This window comes from Gopherus evgoodei, chromosome 11 (genome assembly GCF_007399415.2).
Source record: "Gopherus evgoodei ecotype Sinaloan lineage chromosome 11, rGopEvg1_v1.p, whole genome shotgun sequence".
Classification (NCBI taxonomy): domain Eukaryota; kingdom Metazoa; phylum Chordata; order Testudines; family Testudinidae; genus Gopherus; species Gopherus evgoodei.
This window is the reverse complement of record NC_044332.1, coordinates 60747288-60768181: the sequence shown is the minus strand read 5'-3', so window position 1 is coordinate 60768181 and position 20894 is coordinate 60747288. Positions and strand designations below refer to the sequence as shown.

General features: G+C 39.8%; 1 protein-coding gene across 2 annotated transcripts in view; it reads left to right on the top strand.

Moving 5' to 3' along the window:
• Window positions 1-20894, top strand: part of SPOPL (speckle type BTB/POZ protein like) — a 66140-nt gene that overhangs the window by 10356 nt on the left and 34890 nt on the right. The window contains exon 1 of one of the 2 annotated variants that reach the window (XM_030580058.1): window positions 19833-19850. The exons of the other annotated variant lie outside the window; for it this stretch is intronic. The gene's annotated coding sequence lies outside the window, so the exon portion shown is untranslated. Of the gene's footprint in view, window positions 1-19832; window positions 19851-20894 lie in introns of those variants that run through there. 2 annotated transcript variants of the gene reach the window in all.

The window sequence follows — 20894 nt, the reverse complement described above, 5'->3', positions numbered from 1 at the left end:
GCAGACAGATTGCTCATTTGATGTTGACAGTACACCAGTTGTTCCTTTTGTGTTGAGATAAAGCCGAGGACCCTGTTGTGCTGGGCACTGTGCAAACATATAATAAAAAGACTGTTTATGTCCCAAAAAGTTTAAAGGCTGTGTTCCAGTGTGGTTGCGGCTTAATCATTTAGTTTCTTAACTTAGAATGGACTAGTCATTGAACTGAAGTAGCTGAGAAAACTGAAATGAAAAAAATATTCTCTGTACCTGCAGAAAAGGCTAATGGTATCTAAAACAGCTTAGCACTTCAACAAACTCTGGTTCCAGACTTAGCCACTGCCTGCCAGCAGCTCAGTGATTTGACTTCCTTTAAAACTTAACATCAAATGTGTATTACTTTAATTTTTTGGATTAGTTGATTTCAAATTTAATTTTCAATGTGTTTTTTATTAAAAAAAGCCTGTATTTAATTTAAACTTAAACTTATTTAAATTTTTTTAAAAATCTGATTCTTCTTTCTTTTAAAAACCCCCTCAATTTTTATCCACCCTATTCAAAAGTTATATTTAAGTTTACATTCCATTTTTGTGTTGCTTTAAAGATTTTTATAAGGGCACACTGTTTTTTTTACAAAAACAAATAAATTGTTCTGACAAAATCTGGAGTTGGCTTGTTTGACGATTAATTGTAACCTAAAGCAATCTCTACAAAATAAAATTACAAATTTACTATGACGATGATTTGGCAAATCTTTCTGTACAATTTAAGAACCCTGTGTTAGATTATGAACTCTGCATGTATCTTGACCAGATTGCAAGCTCCACTTTGAAGTTGCATGCAGCCTGTTGTCTTTACTGTTCTCTTACCTCCATGTTGGACTGAAATTCCAACGGGGTACTGGCAAAGGTGTAACAGTAAAGAATAGTTAAACTTTTATGGTGTCCTATTAAAAAAGGAAGCACTCTAGAAAAAAGGCTGACTCCTTCCCTTCACAGAGGAACTGTTATCTGGGGAGAGGTCACCTAGCAATGAAATCACATGGGGGGGGTTACCTGTTCTCATTGACCATGGAGTCACCTGACAGAGGAGACTGACTAGAAGGTTATAAAGAGGCTACTCTGTTTGTTTTCTCTTTGGCCATTTTTTTCACCATCTTAAGATGAGGAAACTGCAGGAGCAGAGTGAGTCAGCGGTGAAGGGGAGACACAATTTGTCTATTTGAGCACATATGGTCCACCAAGCACTTCTGAGGCCATGGCTACACTGGCACTTTACAGCGCTGCAACTTTCGCGCTCAGGGGTGTGAAAAAAACACCACTCCCCCCCGAGCGCTGCAAGATACAGCGCTGTAAAGCCTCCGTGTAAACAGTGCCGCAGCACTGGGAGTGCGGCTTCCAGCGCTGCAAGCTACACCCATAGAGGATGTGGAGTACGTGCAGCGCTGCGGTAGCGCTCTCCCAGCACTGGCGCTGTGACCACACTCGAAACTTCAAAGTGCTGCCATACCCTAAGGGAAGGATGAGCTAGAGAGGGGAAATGTGTATAAGGTTTGGGTTTTTTCCCTTGTATTGATCTCTGTGATTCTCATTATTAAAAGTCAATGCTGTATTTGAGTCCTGTGCAAACTGTGTCTGTTGTGTTCTGCACCTACCATGTGCTCTTTGAAGAGATAAATCAGAATGCTCACATTTGGATGGAATTCTAAGAAAGGGAATATTTAAGTTTTGAGGGGAGTCTGAGGAGTCCATACTGGTTCCATAGGCTAGGTGTGTGGGCCATGTGGTAAGTTCTCAAGAGGGAGTATCAGATGAAGGGTCTCACTCTGACAGTGCATCTAGGACTCAAGAACTGAGACAGTGCCTGAGCCTGGGCTCTGTGCAGACTTTGAAGTCTTAAAACACCCATGAAAGCAGAGGCTGGGATTTCTTTCCTCTGTTGGGCTGCCAGCAAGAGAAGCTCAACTAGGGCTGTGACAAATTTGGCATATAATAGTTATAACTGAAGTAGAATGGACAGAATTCAGTTTATAGAACTTGTATATCCTTCATCTTCCTGCAGAATATCTCAGAGCTGGTTCTTCTGTCTGTCTGAATGCATACATTTAACAAAACTTTTTTTCATTGATTTTAGAAAAGAAAGTAGTAATAGTGGCAAGGGGCTATATTTATAGTAATCAGATACGTGGATGATTCATAGCTGGGAGAGACTGCAAATGCTGTGGAGGTTAGTATTTAAAAACACTTTGAATAATACATTGGAGAAATAGCTGAAATTAAAAAAAAAAAAGTAAAAGACATTTGAAGAATCAGTCAAAGCATTGGACACTCTAAATGGCTACTAATTTCATGGACAATTACACTGCATTCTTACTAAAGACACCTCTCGTTCGTGGGGGCTGTAACTAATTGAGATGCGTTCTCTCTGCAAGAACTGCATGAATATAAGAGGTGTGAGGAAAACTACATTAGTAACACTACAGAAGAGTGTGAGTAAAGTTGATGAGCTAGCAGTATAGCTTTGCAAAGAGCCAAATGTTATGTCGGGTTATGTTAATAGGATTATCATGTGACGTAAGCAAGGTAACTTGTATTCTTGCTCAGTATTGGCTTGTCCTCAGTTGCATATTACATTAGATTTTGGGCATTGTTTTTAAAAAAAATATATTTTTATTAAAGCAAAGTTACAATAAAATGTTAACATACATCATACAATCCTTTATTCAGCATCAGGTTAATATTCAAAGAACCTGTCTAAAGATTAATAAGAAATTGAAGCATTTCCTAGCAAAAAATGCAGCAAGAAACAACCTCCCAAAATAGTGAGGCACTCACTACAGTTAACTGAATTTTGTGAGGGAACAGTTATTTCAAATAGCTGCATCATCAAATATACTTCTATCAGATACAGATAAATCCAAACTACAGTTATCAGGTAAGTGTTTAGAATAATACACTGTAATACAGCAGTTTTAAACTGTGGTCTGCAGAGAGCAGGTTGGTCACATGATGCTGGCTCTCCTCTTGGTTTCCAACTACTAAATTACATTAAACACTTCCCTATATTTTTTTTATTAAAGCAATTTTCTTTAGTTGCCACAGGGATAGTATATGATCCGCAGTGGGCGGGGAGGTGTTCGTGAGACATTGTAGGAGTGATCCATGCTGTGTGTCTTTGTCCAAGCTATTGACATTCTTCTTTGCAGGGAAAGCTTGCAGATTCATTATAATGGAACTTACCCCAGCATGCAAAACCTTGGAGGCAGAACCAGACCTATCAGTCAAGGCAGTAGTCACTCCTGTGAAGATCCAACCAGATCATTCTGCCTCCAACAGTTGCAGGGAGGCTTTACAAGACTTCCTGCTCAGAGCAATTAGAAAATAGGGCAAAACAACCAAAAAGGGATCCTTTTTATTGTTAGTGTTTGATAAATTTGATTATAAGCATCACTGGACTGTTTAGCAAGCTTGCTGGAAATACCTCTTCTGATACTGAGGTAGCTGGCTGTAGCAGATTCTAGTGCGGTCTATCTGTGAAGGCTTTGGTAAGGACATCTCTTACACAACCAGAGAAATAAAGAAACTGGCAGAACAGAACACAAAAATGTCTGGGCTAACTGGATCCAACTTGGTGTGGATCAGCTATGCTACTCCTGCTGTGCTAATCAGAGCCTCAAACCATCCATGGACCATACAACTGCTGCTTTCTCACTCTCTCTTCCAAACAGCCAGCTTTGGAGGGATGAGACGGAGAGCAGCCCATGCATGGAATAACAAGTAGGGAGTAAGGGGCTCCATTTCTCATGCCACTCTTATGTAACTCCACCTTTCTCACTGAGAGATAATATGAAACAAAAGGGCTGTTTCGTGTTCCTGCCCTTCTCTTGAGCAGGAGGTTAGGGAACATATGTAAAATTCAAAGCAACTTAGGGAGTCCTGAAGAGTGAACCTTTCAAGTGTTACACATACTTCTACAGCACAGCAGCAGATGCTGTTTCCCCTTTCAATTCCCTTATCTCCGGGCATAGAGGCCGTTCTCCCTCTCTACTACAAAGAAGGGGTGAAAACCCTATAAAGAAAAGATACTCAGTATGTCTACACTATGGGATTATTCCGATTTTACATAAACTGGTTTTGTAAAACAGATTATATAAAGTCGAGTGCACGTGGCCACACTAAGCACATTAATTCGGCGGTGTGCGTCCATGTACCGAGGCTAGCGTCGATTTCCAGAGCGTTGCACTGTGGGTAGCTATCCCGTAGCTATCCCATAGTTCCCGCAGTCTCCCCCGCCCATTGGAATTCTGAGTTGAGATCCCAATGCAAAAACAGTGTCGCAGGTGATTCTGGGTAAGTGTTGTCACTCAGTCCTTCCTCCATGAAAGCAACGGCAGACAATCATTTCGCGCCCTTTTTCCCTGGATTGCCCTGGCAGACGCCATAGCATGGCAACCATGGAGCCCGTTTTGCCTTGTCACTGTCACCGTATGTATACTGGATGCTGCTGACAGACGCGGTACTGCAATGCTACATAGCAGCATTTATTTGCCTTTGCAAGGTAGCAGAGATGGTTACCATCCCTATTGCACTGTCTGCCATTGTAAATTGGTGATGAGATGACGGTTATCAGTCGTTTTGTACCGTCTGCTGCTCTCATGGGTGCTCCTGGCTGGCCTTGCTGAGGTCGGCTGGGGACGCATGGACAAAAATGGGAATGACTCCCCAGGTCATTCCCTTCTTTATGTTTTGTCTAAAAATAGAGTCAGTCTTGCCTAGAATATGGGGCAAATGTATTAGAGAACCAGAGAGCACAGCAGCTCCGTGTCAGAGCTCCAGAGATCCCGCAGAAATGATGAGCTGCGTGCCATTCTAGGGGGTGCCCCTGCAACAACCCCACCCATTGCTTCCCTCCTCCCCCAACCCTCTTGGGCTACCGTGGCGGTGTCCCCCCATTCGTGTGATGAGGTAATAAAGAATGCAGGAATAAGAAACACTGACTTTTTAGTGAGATAAAATGAGGGGAAGGAAGCCTCCAGCTGCTATGATAGTCCAGGCAGTGCAGAATCTTTTCTTTAGACATGAAAGGTGGGGGCTGATAGAGCTCATCCTCCAGTTGCGATGATGAGGATGGTTACCAGCCATTCTGTACCATCTGCCGGGAATGACCGGGACTCATTCCCATTTTTACCCAAGCGCCCCCGGCCGACCTCACCGAGGCCAGCCAGGAGCACTCACGGGCTGATAATGACGATAGATAGCAGTCATATTGTACTGTCTGCCACCAGGAAGGGGATGTTGGTGTTCAGCACTGCAGCACCCCGTCTACCAGCAGCATGCCGTAAACATAGGGTGACATTGAAAAAAGTCAAGAAACGATTTTTTCCCCTTTTCTTTCATGGGGAGAGGAGGGGGGTAAATTGACGAGATATACCCTGAACCACCCCGGATAATATGTTTGACCCTACAGGCATTGGGAGCTCAGCCAAGAATGCAAATACTTCTCGGAGACTGCGGGGACTGTGGGATAGCTGGAGTCCTCAGTCCCCCCTCCCTCCCTCCGAGCGTCCATTTGATTCTTTGGCTTTCCGTTACGCTTGTCACACAGCACTGTGCTGCGGACTCTGTATCATAGCCTGGAGATTTTTTTCAAATGTTTTGGCGTTTCGTCTTCTGTAATGGAGCTCTGATAGAACAGATTTGTCTCCCCATACAGCAATTAGATCCAGTATCTCCCGTACGGTCCATGCTGGAGCTCTTTTTGGACTTGGGACTGCATCGCCACCCATGCTGATCAGAGCTCCAAGCTGGGCAAACAAGAAATTAAATTCAAAAGTTCGCGGGGCTTTTCCTGTCTACCTAGCCAGTGCATCTGAATTCAGATCGCTTTCCAGAGCGGTCACAGTGGTGCACTGTGGGATACCGCCCGGAGACTAATACCTTTGATTTGCGGCCACACTAACCCTAATCCGAGATGGCAATACCGATTTCAGCGCTACTCCCCTCGTCGGGGAGGAGTACAGAAATTGGTTTAAAGAGCCCTTTTTATCGATATAAAGGGCTTGGTTGTGTGGATGAGTGCAGGGTTAAATTGGTTTAACGCTGCTAAATTCAGTTTAAACGTGTAGTGTAGACCAGGCCTCGGTGTTGGAATCCTGAGAGGTTAATTTCTCGCTCTGTGCTGCTCCCCAGCCCAATAAATCTGAGAACTTGGGAAAGAAAATCAAAAGCATCAAGGAAGGACACTACAGACTCTGACCGTAGAGGTCACTCCTCCACAGAGGAAGATTTCTAAGGCTTAATCCCCCCCGCCCTGGGTAAAACAAAAGTAACATAATACAAATCCTTCCAGTGTATAGGCTTTAAGAGGGACAAGAAAGGGCCCAGGGAACACAAAGAATGTTTTTCATATTCGTCTTCCTGGGAGCAAAAACAGTTCTTGGAGCCAGAGCTCATGGAGGAGGAGGAACCTTAGAAATATATATTTTTTAATTATTATTTTTATTTTTTTAAAGGCAGGTTGTGTTGAAACCATTCTCAGGAGTACTTTGCAGAGTCTGTATTCCTCCAGAGGAGCTCTTGGAAAAGGAGTTAGTCCACCCACAAGTAAATTTGTTCTGATACTCCCAAAAGTTCATTTAAAATAATGACAAAAAATAAAATGAAGCTACACCAGCAGCCTTTAGTAGACATGCTGCCTGCATATCTGGTGCTAGTGCCATGCGTGCATGGTCAGACTCCTTAGTGCCCACTTAGTGCCATTCAAAATCAAAAGATCCTCTGGACTAGCAGACATTTTTAAAGCAAGATTTTCATAACAGTGGCTGTTGTGGGAGATGCTCGAACCCCAACAAGCCTGAGATTTACAGTATGATTAGTGTATAATACTTAATTCTATGTGACAACACCAACTCCGCCTGCTAAGGCCTTGGAAATCCCATCCATAGACAATCAGATACTAGGTACCTCTAAATATCCTGTCAGGTAGGCTCTCTTGTGAGTCTGTAGATAAGCACTATCATAGAAATCACTTTTAAATTAAGCAAATAAAAAAAAATCAAAGGATACCTTGGAGCGCAAAAGGAAATATAGACCCTACTATAGGTCTTGGCACACATACCAATCCAGATAATTATAGGAAGGATATCCACTTTGCATAAGGAAGAAAGGAGATGTTTCTGGAAAGCCCTCTATATCAGGCAAGCATGACTACAGGATGATTCTTTGATGTGGTGCTCCCCAAATAGGGGTCAAGTAGCAGAGAATCTAAGTGTCAGATCAGTACTATGTTGGAAAAATGGATCTTAGCAGAAATATCCAGCCTCTCTTGCACATACACTTAAATTCAAAGCCAACATCAAAACGGATACCCCCTTTTTCTGCTAACCATTTGGAAAAAAAACAGTATGAAGACTGACACATATCATCTTCCAAGTGGGGAGACTTATTTTCCAGCAAACAAGAAGGCTTAGTACTCTAGTCCATCTGCTTCCGAGTACCTAAGTGTTCTAAATTCAGAGGAGCGCTTAATCTGAAGTTCTTGGAAAGATCAGTCCAGAAGCCACAAATCAGGATGGAGAATCTAAATTCTGCCATTGCAGGAATTTTAAAAAGGTTATATATATATATTTTTTTTATTGTCAGGTGTTCTTCAGATCAATTATCTGTACATCATTATATGAACCCCCATAGGTGATATCTCTGCTACACATAAAATGGACAATGTGCAGTATGCTACTTTACTTTTTAACCTACCTGCTTCTCTTTGGGCTCTTTCTATGAGCAGAGAATGGGTCACGTATACCCATTGTAAAGTGTCTTGCTTATTGGAGCAGTCGTCCTGGAAAAGGTCTACAAAGCAGCAATCACATAACCCAGGTTGTATTCTGGAATAATCTGGATTTGTCAATACAACCAAGAGCCAAATGATTCTATGCAATCTGTTGTTATTTATGGGAGTTTTCATAGAAAAACTTCTGTAGGGATTGATATCTGTCAGAGGACAGGATTCAGAAACTAGTGGTCACAAGGCAGAGAGATAAAAGCAACAGAGTGTCCTGTGGCATCTTTATAGACTAACAGACATATTGGAGCATAAGTTTTCATGGGTGAATACCCACTTCGTCAGACGCACATGAATGATGTTCATTCTCCAGCCATATTGATCGTGGCTCTGATGTCTTAGATCGGAACAATGCTGAGTGAGGTTTCACATGGGTCCTCTCCGAAGTTTCCTAATTTCTTGAGCCTATAGGGCTTATCATTCCTGTCAGCCCTTGGTAATGGGACCGCCACCACCCTGTGTTAGAACTGGAAGGGGTTGTGGGGAGAATCCATGCCAGGTTCAAGAGCGGGAAGCTCATTCAAGGAACAGCTTCATCCAGAATTAATGGAAGAACAGACCTCAACAACATATTACTTGGATCAGTCTGAGAACAATCAGTTATAACCTAATAGCCATAACGCTAGTCCTGTTCAGCCAAGATGGCTGATGGCTTACAATACTTTGGCAGTGTTTCTTCAACAAAAGGAGGTACCAAATCCCAACCTGGCTCTGGGTATCGTAATCTTTTCTTTTTCTGAGTGACCACAATAGTTCCCAGCCTAGGAAAAGTCTACGAGCTTGGATAATTCACCACTCCACCCCATTGTGGCAAACAGTGGGCAAATAAATGTTTGCACCTAGGCTGGTGTATTTTCATGACAATTTTGCAGAGTCGATTTAACCTGTAGTTGAATCTGTGTCCCGTTCATAATTAACTTCTCTGCCGAGACAGCCAACAAGAGTACTTCTCAGTGCCAAATGTGATGATTGACACTTACACGCTAGAAAGCTGAGACAAACCCCTTAGGTTATATCCTGGTTCCAAAAATTATGTTTTTATACAAAGCAGCAGAGCATGGTAGAACAGCATTCACTGCCAGCACCACCAAAGGATAATGTTAAAACAAGTTACACTGCTTACCTATGGCAGTTTTAGCTCAAATAAGGTTAGTTTCTTGGCCAAACAGTTATAAAGCACATTTCATCTTCAAAGCACTTAAGCCTCAACACCAAAACCTGTGAGTTATGATCTCTTCCACCATAGGGAAAATGAGATAGAAGTAAGGTTCCCAAGAGCACAGAACAAGTCTGTGTTAGAGACTAGATTGGCATTCAGCGTTTTTTCCTATACTTGGGTCAGAGATAAGACATAATTTGTTGTTGTGTTGTGCTGTTAAACATCTGCTGCACTTCAACTTAGTGATCTTTCAGACATCGTAATGTAGTCGCTCCCCCTTCTACTCATGTTTGCATATAAATTTGTAAACATTTCAGATAACGGGAGCTACACATATACGATTTTATTACATTTTGTACAGATTATTGCAAGAGTAATCACTAACGATAACTATGAACTTTATGATCTACTAATATAATGAGGCTGTGGAACGTTCCCTACCTCTGTCTCTCTTTCCTCATACTGCACCAGAGAAGAAAGAAGCGGAGGCAAAGCTGCACAATATTGATAAACCACAGAGTTTTCAGTTTGCAGTGTGATAGAGTAACTAATATTTGTTTGGTTAATAGTGTTTGGTTCTACACTGAAACATTGTAAATATGGCCATTTGCAAAATACCATCCCTAGTGAATGGGATTAATTGCTTTTGTAAGATATGCTTGTAAATTATGCTTTACGCTGTTTCATTGTCTCTTCCCTTGAACAACCGCTATACATCTGAACTACATATATTTTATAATATTCTAAAAAAGGAAATGAGTCCTGTTAGAACAAGGTCCAACCCTCTTTCTAAGTCTGGAATACAAAAACAATTCTAATCTGTGTATTAATGTTCCAGGACTGCCTGTGTGTCACTCTAAAGCCTAGAATGTCCGAGTCAGTGGGAAGTGATGGAAACAGCTACAAACATGGTTGAGAGCTCTTTTTGTTCAGAATATCACCAGGTTCAATTATCACTGGGATTTGTGGTCAGTTACTGTCCAATTTTAAATTCTCAGTAGTTTTGACTTTATGAATTACAGCCCTGCAATAGTAAGGCATGTATCTATGCCTTACCAGGAGTCTCTCTCATTGAGCTATCAGAGCTAACTTAATCAGTCACCATCCTTACTATGCAGCTCATTTGCTTACAACAGTTGCATTGATTGTATGAGGGAGACTAGACAGATGGTGAATTACTTGGTCCAACTGCTGCCATTCTTCAAAACCACCCACACAACATAGCCAGCGCACACAGGAAACCCAATTACATGTAGCCCCTCACCGCAGCATGCGCATCCCTCCTTTGCCACAGAAATTATCTTAAACTCCCAGCACAACACGCGCACATGCTCACTCTCACATATGCTTACTGTCAAACCATGCAAATGAGCATCAGAGCTACAGGTCATCACTAATACATGTGAAGAAAACAAAGGTACCGAAAGATCTTTCTTCAAAGGGACCACATTGGTACTGCTGAATCACAAATAGTTGTAAAGGATAGAAAAGTCCTAAGGGCACTTCTGACCGAAGGATCAACAGGATGCTTAGTCAAGGTGTTTAGTACAAGAACTAGGTCCTCAGAGGGAGTTTTTCACAATCCCACATGAATGAAAAGGTAGGCAGCTATAAGAAATCTTATGTCTAGGTAAGAGGACAATCCTGCGCCTACTTGCTGTTTTGGGAGCTGGAAATGTCCATTGCTTGAATTTGAGTGTTGGGTTTGGGGCCAATATTGAGACTTTACTGTAAGAACTTTTCTGGGCGGGGGGGAAAAGTTGCTTTACTGTCACCAAATCCATCCATGCTAGGGACTAAAGGTTTGTCTACACTACAGTGACATAGCTACAGTGATGTTGAGGGAAGGGGCTTTTCTGTTGATGTAGCTAATCCACCTCTCTGAGAGTTAGTAGTTAGGCTGACAGAAGAATTCTTCCATCAACCAAGCTGCATCTACAGTGGGGGATCGGTTGACCTAACTACGGCACACAGGGTATGAAGTTTTTCACAGCCATGAGCGATGGAGCTAGGTTGACCTAATTTTTAGGTATAGACCAGGCCTCTGGAGATGCCCAATTTGTGGGATATTTTCTTGCACACTCTAGAGGTGCCCACCTTTACCCTTCCATGGGCTCAAGGCATAACCCTGTTAATTTATGTACCCATCCTTACCCAATTCCTGAATTGGGTGTACTCTTTGTGGGTTTGCAGGACCTTTTTACCAGTGAAAGAGCCTTACACAGTAATATCCCTAACCTCTATTTATTAACAATTACCAAGCAAAATACACAAGCTAAGCATACAATGCTATACTCACCAATCCTGATCATGCAGGCGGACTTTGCTGTTAGCCAGGTAAGGTCAGTCTTGTCTGGATTCTGGTTGCTGGATTCACAGTCGTGCAGAGGATTCTTAGCAGCTCTGATCTTAGGCTGTGTCTTAGAGGTGACTACTTCTTCTTCCAGGTCTTTTCTTATTATTATTCTTCTGTTCCTTCTGCTAGTCTCCTTCTTGGACCCCAGTTTATATAGTGAAACTTGAATCCTGCTTAGCTATACCTTAGCCCAGGGGTAGGCAACCTATGGCACGTGTGCCGAAGGCGGCACGCAAGCTGATTTTCAGTGGCACTCACACTGCCCGGGTCCAGGCCACGGCTCCGAGGGCTCTGCATTTTAATTTAATTTTAAATGAAACTTCTTAAACATTTTAAAAACCTTATTTACTTTCCATACAACAATAGTTTAGTTCTATATTTTAGACTTATAGAAAGAGACCTTCTAAAAATGTTAAAATGTATGACTGGCACGCAAAACCTTCAATTAAAGTGAATAAATGAAGACTCGGCACACCACTTCTGAAAGGTTGCCAACCCCTGCCTTAGCCAATCATTTAACTAAAATATTAGTAAACAATTCTCTAACCAATTCTAACATATTGTAAAACAATTATTTAACCAATCATAGCCCACCGCATTAATTAATTTATACCTAGCAAAATTATGTAACAGAAACCATACAGATAATAGAGAAACGGGGAAAGAAGTAGAGATTTCACAACCACAACTTGTTATAAGTGATTGCTTGCCAGACAGAATGCCATCGCACAAAGTTTTCTTTAACCATCTTAAGATCTATTTATTTATCTGGTGATGGTGGGTACTATTAGGACAGGATCGCCTTCTTAACAGCCCAGTACTACATTGTTTTTATGTAATTTAGATGGAATGTGAGAGTGTGACTTTCTGCCTCTTGGCTGATGGCTGCTGCTCTCCTAATATGACTGCAGACAAAGGCCTTAGGCCTTAGAATATGGCTACAGGAAAAGGCCTTATCCTTACAAAGGCTGACAGTGCAATATATAAACACATCTGAATAACTAAGATTGTTAGTTGTGATCTTTAGTTCAAAAGTTGCAGCCACAGTTTGTCACAGTTGTGACTCAAGGTATGCAGCCTGCCTTCCAAAACAGAGCAGTGGGACAGGAGAGAGGCTGTGTAACCTGCTTGGCTCTCGAAAACATGCATGACAGGAGATATAGCTGGGCCATATTTGAGTAGCATTGTGTCCCTGTGCAACAGGCTACGATGACAGAGGGGTGGCCAGGCCAAATTTGAATAAGCAGTGTTGCTACTTGGCATTTACGGTCTCAAAGTCACTCAAATTTGCAGCAATTATAAAGAGTTGCAGTGTGTGTTAAAAGTTGCGGTTTCTGAAACAAACGTATTGCCCCTGATTTTCTTACAGCTTTATGAAGAACTATTTTAATTGATGTCCCTGAAATATTTTGTAGCTAGTTTAATTATTCTGGGCTTGGTTGTATAATTTAAACCTTGGGAGCAGATATTTCCTGTTGAGGCATAACTGAGGCCTGGTCTACATGGGTAGGGGGGGATCGATCTAAGATACTCAGAACAACATTTCTTAGATTGACTTACTTACTTTGTGTCCTCGTGGCATGGGAACGACGGCCGCCACTCCCCCCATCGACTCTGCTTCCGCCTCGCCCTGGTGTATCGTGTCTAGATGAGATACGATACATCGATCCCATATAGATTGATCACTACCCGCTGCTTGAGTGTTAGGTGCCTTATGGATCCTTTGCTGGATCCTGGATGCAAATAGGTCCGCTACTGGGGACAGGGTGAATGATCCAGGGTCTAGCTCTCCACTTGACATCCCAAACTTGAAGGGTGGTGCTGGCAGCAAATGCTGTTCCATCATGATCTGCCAGTTTGTGTTTGTATAAACCTGATTTCTGGAACCAGGATGTTACCTCTGAGGGGTTTCTCTCAATTTCCTAGTGTATAAGGGAAAGTCACATTTGGCACTGAGAGGTACTCTGGCTGGCTGTCTCGGCAGAGAAGCTAATTATAGAACGGGTGTAGATTCAACTATAGGTTAAATCAGCTTGCAAAACTGTTGTGAAAATGTACCAGCCTAGGTGCACAAATTTATTTGCTTGCTGTTTGCCATGTTTGATGTTGAGGGGAGGAAAAATACATTAACCAAGTTAGTAGGATTTTCCTAGGCTGGCACAAACTATTGGTCACTGAGTTTAGACGGTACCATTTCATCGGAACTCTGAGTTACGAAACATTGGTAGAACAGCATGAGGAAGATTATGCTAGCACTGCCTGTTGTATCCTTTCTGTGGCAAAATAGGACTACTGTCTCCAGAGAGGACAATCCAGAGCCCTTCCCAAACCTCCAAATTAGGGAAACACTCTTTATTTTCTTTATTTAAAAAATGTGAATGATGAATTTTATTTACTACATTAATTTCTTGTGATTTGTGTCTGGCTCTGTTTGGATGGAAATTCAAATATAATTAAAATGCACAAAAACAGTATTTTAGTTTTATTACATAGTACTCTTCAATGTGCTGGAAACATAAGAAAAGTTTATCGGAATATGTTCTGCATTTAAAACTAAGTAACTTACTAAACAAAGGAAGTACCTAATTAGCAAATTGAACTAGTTGTTTCCGATCATCATTCCTTGAGGATTTTAGAACTGGTAGACCTCATCCTCTCACATGTTCACACCTAGTTTTTATTTATTTTTGGAAGAAGAAAACAAACTTTTCTGCTTTTTCAACTCCAATTGGTTTCTTAACTGTGAATGAACTGGCCATTGAACTGAACTAGTTGAATAAACCAAACTGAAGAAGATGCTACTGCAGTCAGAAGCTGGTTTAGCACTTCAGCAAACTCTGGTTCCCAGTGCATAGCCACTGACTTCCACCAGTTCAATGACTTTCTTTAAAAATTGGCAGTGAACATGTACTGCTTAATATTTTTTGTATTTCATTTAAATGATTATAATAAGCTTAGACCTTAACATAGGCTGTCAATTTCAAATTTAATTTTAAATTGATGTATTTTTCTATATTGAATTGAAACAAACTGATTTTTAATCAAATTTGTATCCATCATGTTATGAAATAATTGATGCAAGGATAATTCTGAGTTTTGCTAATAGGAATATATGTGAACCAAGAAAGGATACTGCTATACTTTTTGCAGCAACTGAGGGGAAATTCACTAAGTACAGCATCTAGTTTTGAGCACCTCAAAAATAACAAAAAAATAGAGAAAATTCAGAGGAGAGCACAAATGATAATTGGAAGATAAGAACTGATAAGATGGGTTAAGATAACTAGGATATTGAGTTTTCAGTCTTTACTTGAAATGCATACACGGTTGGAGGAAAGTGGTGTTTCCCTTCCTCTAGCAATCGCTCAGTATAGCTATAGTATAATTTATTTAGAACTGATAATTTTTATCTGGCTCCTCCCCACTTTTCATTGTCATTGACTTCAGTGGATAGATGATCTCATTCTCCAATGCATGTTTTGGAACATAAAACTGAGTTATTGTGAGTTTAAACCCTCCCAGAATGTAAGTTCATGTCTGCTTTACTAGTAGCATCAAAGAGAAACATGGAGAAGATGACATTTTATAAAATGGGAAACTTATAATCAGCCAATTGTAATGAACTACATCGCTATTAACAGTTCTGTTGTTTTTAATCCAGCTTCATATTAAGGCTAGAAATATACTGGATTAGAAATGGAATGTTAGAATTATTACAGTAAACTCACATGTTTAAAGGCTCTTGTATTAATGGGTATAATTCACATCTAGTGTTACTAAAATAATAACCGTTAACTGTTGGTTTGAACGGGAGGGTAAATGTAGTTGTAGGGTGGTTTTAAAACTCCTATAAGTATTTCTGATTCCAGTGGGAAGAATCTTCAGTTTCTGGTAACCCTTTTGATTAATTAAATGTCCAGAAATGGTAGTTTTCCAAAGATACAAAAACTTTTTGTGAACTTTTTCGTTCCCCTACTTGACTACACCAAAGATAGTACAGACTTGAAAAAATCCTATTTCTCGGACAAGAGGCAGCTAGAATAGGTGACTTAGATGAAGAGTCATATTGCCTGTAAGACCAACAAATTGAAGATCAGGCTGTTGTACGTTTTTGCTGGATAACCTGGGTCTTGACTAAAGCAGTTTTACAGTTAAAGTGCATAGAAATTTAAGAACTCATGCTCTGTTGCTTTGATTTTAGAGCAGAAGTGAAAGTGAACCATCTTGTCAATTTCTTGCTGCTTCAGTGGGTGCTCTGATCAGGATCTGGGTCATTGGACACATCTGGATGTTCAGTGTGGTATGGAATATGTAGCTCTAAATCTGCTAAAAAGAAACTACAATGATGGAAAGGAGGCAGAGGTAGGTAAGAGAGAGAGTGGGACTCGAGTGATGTAGAGACAAAGACTAGAAAATTGTCCTTGTCAGCATCTGTTTAAAAGCGCTTAATAGAGAATCTCCTTTTAAGAAGTTGACACTCCTGCTCCTCATCCAAGTTATCCAACAAGTCCTCCAAAAAATAAAGCAAGACTTTATATTTCTAATATTTTTAAGGTATAAACATCTAATTTAAAGATATATTTGGCCACAGCATATTTCTAACTGCATGTAAAAGTAACATATCTAACAAAAAAAGTTTAGTAGTTGAAGTACAGTAATTGAATTAGCATATAAGGTGCTTAGATACCAGTGCCAGAGTAGTTAGTGTGATAAGAATTAGTAAATATTAGGTAAATACTATTTTGTATGTGTTTTTTAGAATTACCTGTTACTTTCAACATCCTCTTCTAAGGAACAAATGAACAGATTGGCAAATTGCATGGCCTTTTACTTTGCAAATACATATTGAGTAAATGCTGTGGATCTTCCAGCAGGAAATTTAGTCTAGCATAGTTTGGTATACAGGGAATGCAGTTTGACCTTTGGAACAAAAGTGTACTTAATCTTTATAATTAGATGTAATGATTATATTATTTGTATCATGCAGTGTCGTTATTTACAGACAGACAGAAGTCTGGATAAGGGTAACAAATTGGTCCTTTTAATTAGCTTTTTGACTGTCTTGTCTTGTCCTCAAATTCAGATTTTCTTTCCAATAAAATGTTGTTAATTATTTTTAAAGAACCAAATGGTCAGTTTACAAGACTAATATTTCGACAGAACAACTTAGTAAATAAGACTTCTCATGACTGAGGAATTTTTTTTTTTTAAAGTACACCTCTACCTGGATATATTGCTGTCCTCAGGAGCCAAAAAATCTTACCACATTATATCGAACTTGTTTTGATCCACTGGAGTGTGCAGTCCTCCCTCCTGCGGAGCACTGCTTTATCGCGTTGTATCCGATATAACACAAATTCGGGTGGTGTTATAATCGGGGTAGAGGTGTATCTGTAGGATTTGGGAAGGCAGAAGATTGCCCTGGTAAAGTGACGCTAAACCCATCTTAAACAGGCATAGGTATATTACCCTAGTGTAAGAGACCTATATCTATTGACAGCTGGTACACTGCTCCTGCATGCATGCCGTTATGCTTAAGGGAAAGAGGACATTTAAGACAGTTTTGCATGCCCCATATTCTGAGTTTGCTATGTGCTGGTTTGATACTGGGATACATCCTTCATCCTGAGTTGGGTTTTTGCACTGTGCTTTAACCTAGAATTGGGAGCCAATGAGATTTTAAGTGATCAGGTATTTGAAAACTTAATATTTCCTTCTTCCAAATAGTAAATGACAAAAATTATTATATTGACTACAATCACAGGAAACCGTAATAAATTAAAATCCAGTGGAACTGCTTTGGTTATGGGGATTGGAATGGTATCACTGGAGCTAGACCACGTTAATTTGAATCAGCTTGCAAACTCACTTTATTGTTTGGGAGGGGATTGTATTGACTTCAGATTAACAAATCAAATGTTCAGTCATCTAAACATGCACACTGGAGCCTTTATCTGCTTTCTGAATTTAGAAATTTAATAGAAATGAAAGCAGTAATTACTAGTGTTGATTCATATACACTAGCTGACCTTTGAGAAGTAGTCTGAGTTTTTTAAATTTCCGTCAAAGACAAAATTTGGGTAGGTCTAAACTACAAAAGATTACCTTGCTTATCAAACTTCTTTAGGATGATAGCTGATTTATGTTCATTGCATCTAAATACACAAAAATATTATGACAACTCAAACACGTAAAATACACAGTTAATATCTGTTGCCAATACTTTTATTATATTAGTCTTTTCCTTAATATTTTCTTAGTAACATTACTACCGGTTGCAGTAAGATCTAAAGACTCTTATCTTGGAGGATCAGTTGACTAAATACAATATTGTATATTACAGTATTATTTTAGGTAATTTCTCTTGCCAAGTTACTGCTGCTATTGTGTTTTGATCGGCTTCCAGGTTAATGTAAAGAAGAATCACTCTGGTTATTAGTTGACGGTTGTCTAGGTATTCAAATTAGCGTGGATAAAAACCAATTTTTTTAAAAATAAAAAAATACTGTTTTTGCTTAAGTTGAATAGTTTTGATTTAAACTAAAACCAGGTTCATTAAAAAAAAACACTTAAAATTAAATTTGAAAAAGCTGACCTATGTTAAGACTTAATGTACTATCTATTAGTCGTTGAAATTAAATTTTTTTTTTTTAAATTTAAGCAGTATGTTTACTGCCAAGTTTCAAAGAAAGTCAGACCACTGAGCTGGTGGAAGTCTGGAGCCTAAGCACCTGAAAGTGGAGTTGTTTCAACTGCTAAACCAGATTTTGATTGCATTACTTTCTTCTGCGGGTACAGAAGAGAATATTTTCTTCATTTCTGTTTATTTTATTATTTTGTTTCATTCAAAATTAAGAAACCAATTAGTAGCTGAAAAAGCAGGAAAGTTTGTTTCAGTCTTCCAATCTGAATAAAAACGAGGTGCAAGAGGATGAGGTGTACTTGTTCCAAAATCTTGAGGGAATAATGAGCAGAAACAGTCAGTTCAATTAACTAATTATAAACTTCCTTTTCTAATAAATTATTTAGTTTTAAGTGCAAAACATGCTTTGATAAACTTTTTTTTCCGTATTTAGCACTTTTATTTAATACAAAGAATTGTGCATTTTTAATTGTATTTGAATTTCCGTCTGTAGGGGACCCCGGAAGACTTTGTCACGGCCTAGCTAGGGCTTTGCGCTTTCTCAAGGAAAGGTTATTAGCGGACACAGTGTGCTAATAAATGCTGCTTTTAACCGATTAGAACTGCCCTGTGTGGGAAGCTCCGGTGTTTATGCGGAACTGTAGAAAGCCCCTGGCCATAGGCCCGGGGGGGCGGGGGGGGCATTGCTGATGGAAAGCCCCAAATTGCATGTGTATGTGCTGCTTTGCATGGGATTAGCATGATGTTATAATTGCTGCGGGCCATTGGCTGTGTAGTGGGACTTCGCACCAGGCCGAGCTTGTTCACGTGCTGGATTCCCCATTCCAGTGACAGCAACGTTTGGAGTCCCCGTTTGCGGGTGTGTCACTTAACCTTCATTAAAGCCAATTAATTCACCCTGTGTGCGGGCCTCATCCTTGCAGAGCATCCAGGCACGCAACACCATCCAAACAGAGCTTGACCCTAATCAGAAGTAAAAAAATTGCCATCTATTAAATAGTTAAGCTATATAATTGCTTAAAGAAATGTATATTGATATAGTATATCCTCCTGGTTAGCAAGAAGAAGCACTAAATTTAGTGTTAAGGCAGTGTATGTGCAAATCGGATAGTTTAATGCTTACCAACCAATGAGAATATACCTTTCTTGAGGAAAATAGCTAAAAAATACAAATGCAAAACTCAGTTAAAATCAAAGATTAAAATCATGCTTTTCTGCTTGCTACTTTTAATCATAATTGAAATTGGTGATTTAAATAGCTTTGATTTAAATCCGCAGTCATTCAAAGGGTCTGGGAAAATGGCACTATTTCCTTTGGCTAAATATTTATCTAATCTTTTCTGTATTGTTTTTTCTAGATTAAAAAAATATTTATTCTCACTGTACTATTCCTACAGATGAAGTATGAAAGCACTACACTTAAGGTCAATATTAATAGCTAAAAGCAATTAACATATTAGTTGAATTGCTAGGTGAGAGAGACAACCAAGTGGTTTCAGACCAAAAGCTCTTTATAACCTATAACACTGATTTGTGTTCCACAGTCTGTTCATTCATTTACTACAGAAGACATGTAAGAATTTCCAGTAGTACGGTTTTAATTGTATGGTGGTGGAATGAGAGAGCAGACCACTAAAGAAACTTCAGCAGGGAAAAGGCTATCAAAGATAGTGAAGCAAGCATTAGCAGTCTACCTTGCAAAATGGTGCTATGAATACACGTGTATTTTTTTTAACTGAAGTATTTTTCTTTAAGATGGAATGGTCAGATACGAAATGCTTCAAAGTCTGTTTAGAATAGAGCACGTTTTCATTGACTACATTATTTTGCACTGAGTGTCTGTTGGAACAGATCTTACAGGATAGCAGGTGTGGGTAAGTTGAAACACTGGTCCTCAACAGACTTCCTATTTCACTGCTTAACTTTTGGGGAGGAAAATATAAGTAAACTTCAAATCATAGGTATTCAGTAAACTTTATTCTGTGCTTAGGAGTGGAGTATGATCTGAATAGTTAAAGGATAAATTATTGGAGACCCATTATTTAAATAGGTATCAGTACATCTAATTTAAAATGTTATATTATTGCAATACAACTTTAAAGGCCTAGCATGTCATCATATTTAGAACGATGTATAATAAAACTCTTTTCCATAAAGATTTCATGTGTGCTGTGGCTCATTTTAAGGTACTTAACATCTGATACTTCAGGTTCCTAGACTCTTACAAATGCTACCTAGATTTGTTTTGAGAGTTAAAAAGTATCTAAAATGAGAGACAGACATAGATGATCCTCTGATAGCTGAACTACAACCAACAGCACATTAAAACCCAAGTAAAAATGTTCTGTAATGAAATTGAGATTGTATGCTGCATGTACAACTTAAAAAAATCTCATTAACACATTGATTTGGAAAAAGCTAACTGAGGGTATGGCTACACTTACAGTTGTACAGCGCTGAGAGTTACAGCTGTCTTCGTACAGCTGTGTAGGGAAAGCGCTGCAGTGTGGCCACATTTGCAGCATTTGCAGCACTGTTGGGAGTGGTGCATTGTGGGCAGCTATCCCAGCGTTCAAGTGGCTGCAACATGCTTTTCAAAAGAGAGGGGCCAGGGGGAATGTGAGGGAGAAAGAGAGTGAGTGGATTTCTGGATCTGTCAGCTCCCTGCCTTGCAACCAACCTGCAATAAATTTAAAAGTTTCGAGCCCTTCCTCCACCCCTCTCTTATTCACTAAATGCAAATTATGCACTCCTAAATAGCCTTCAGACAACATAAGCAGCTGTTTAACAAGGACTCGCCCCCACCCCTCTGCCGTGTGACTTCTCTCTTAACGCAAACAGCTGTGAACCTTCCAAAGCAATTCCCCTGCCTGACTCCACTTGCTCCAGCAAACAGGAGCTGTGTTTGTTTTTTAGAT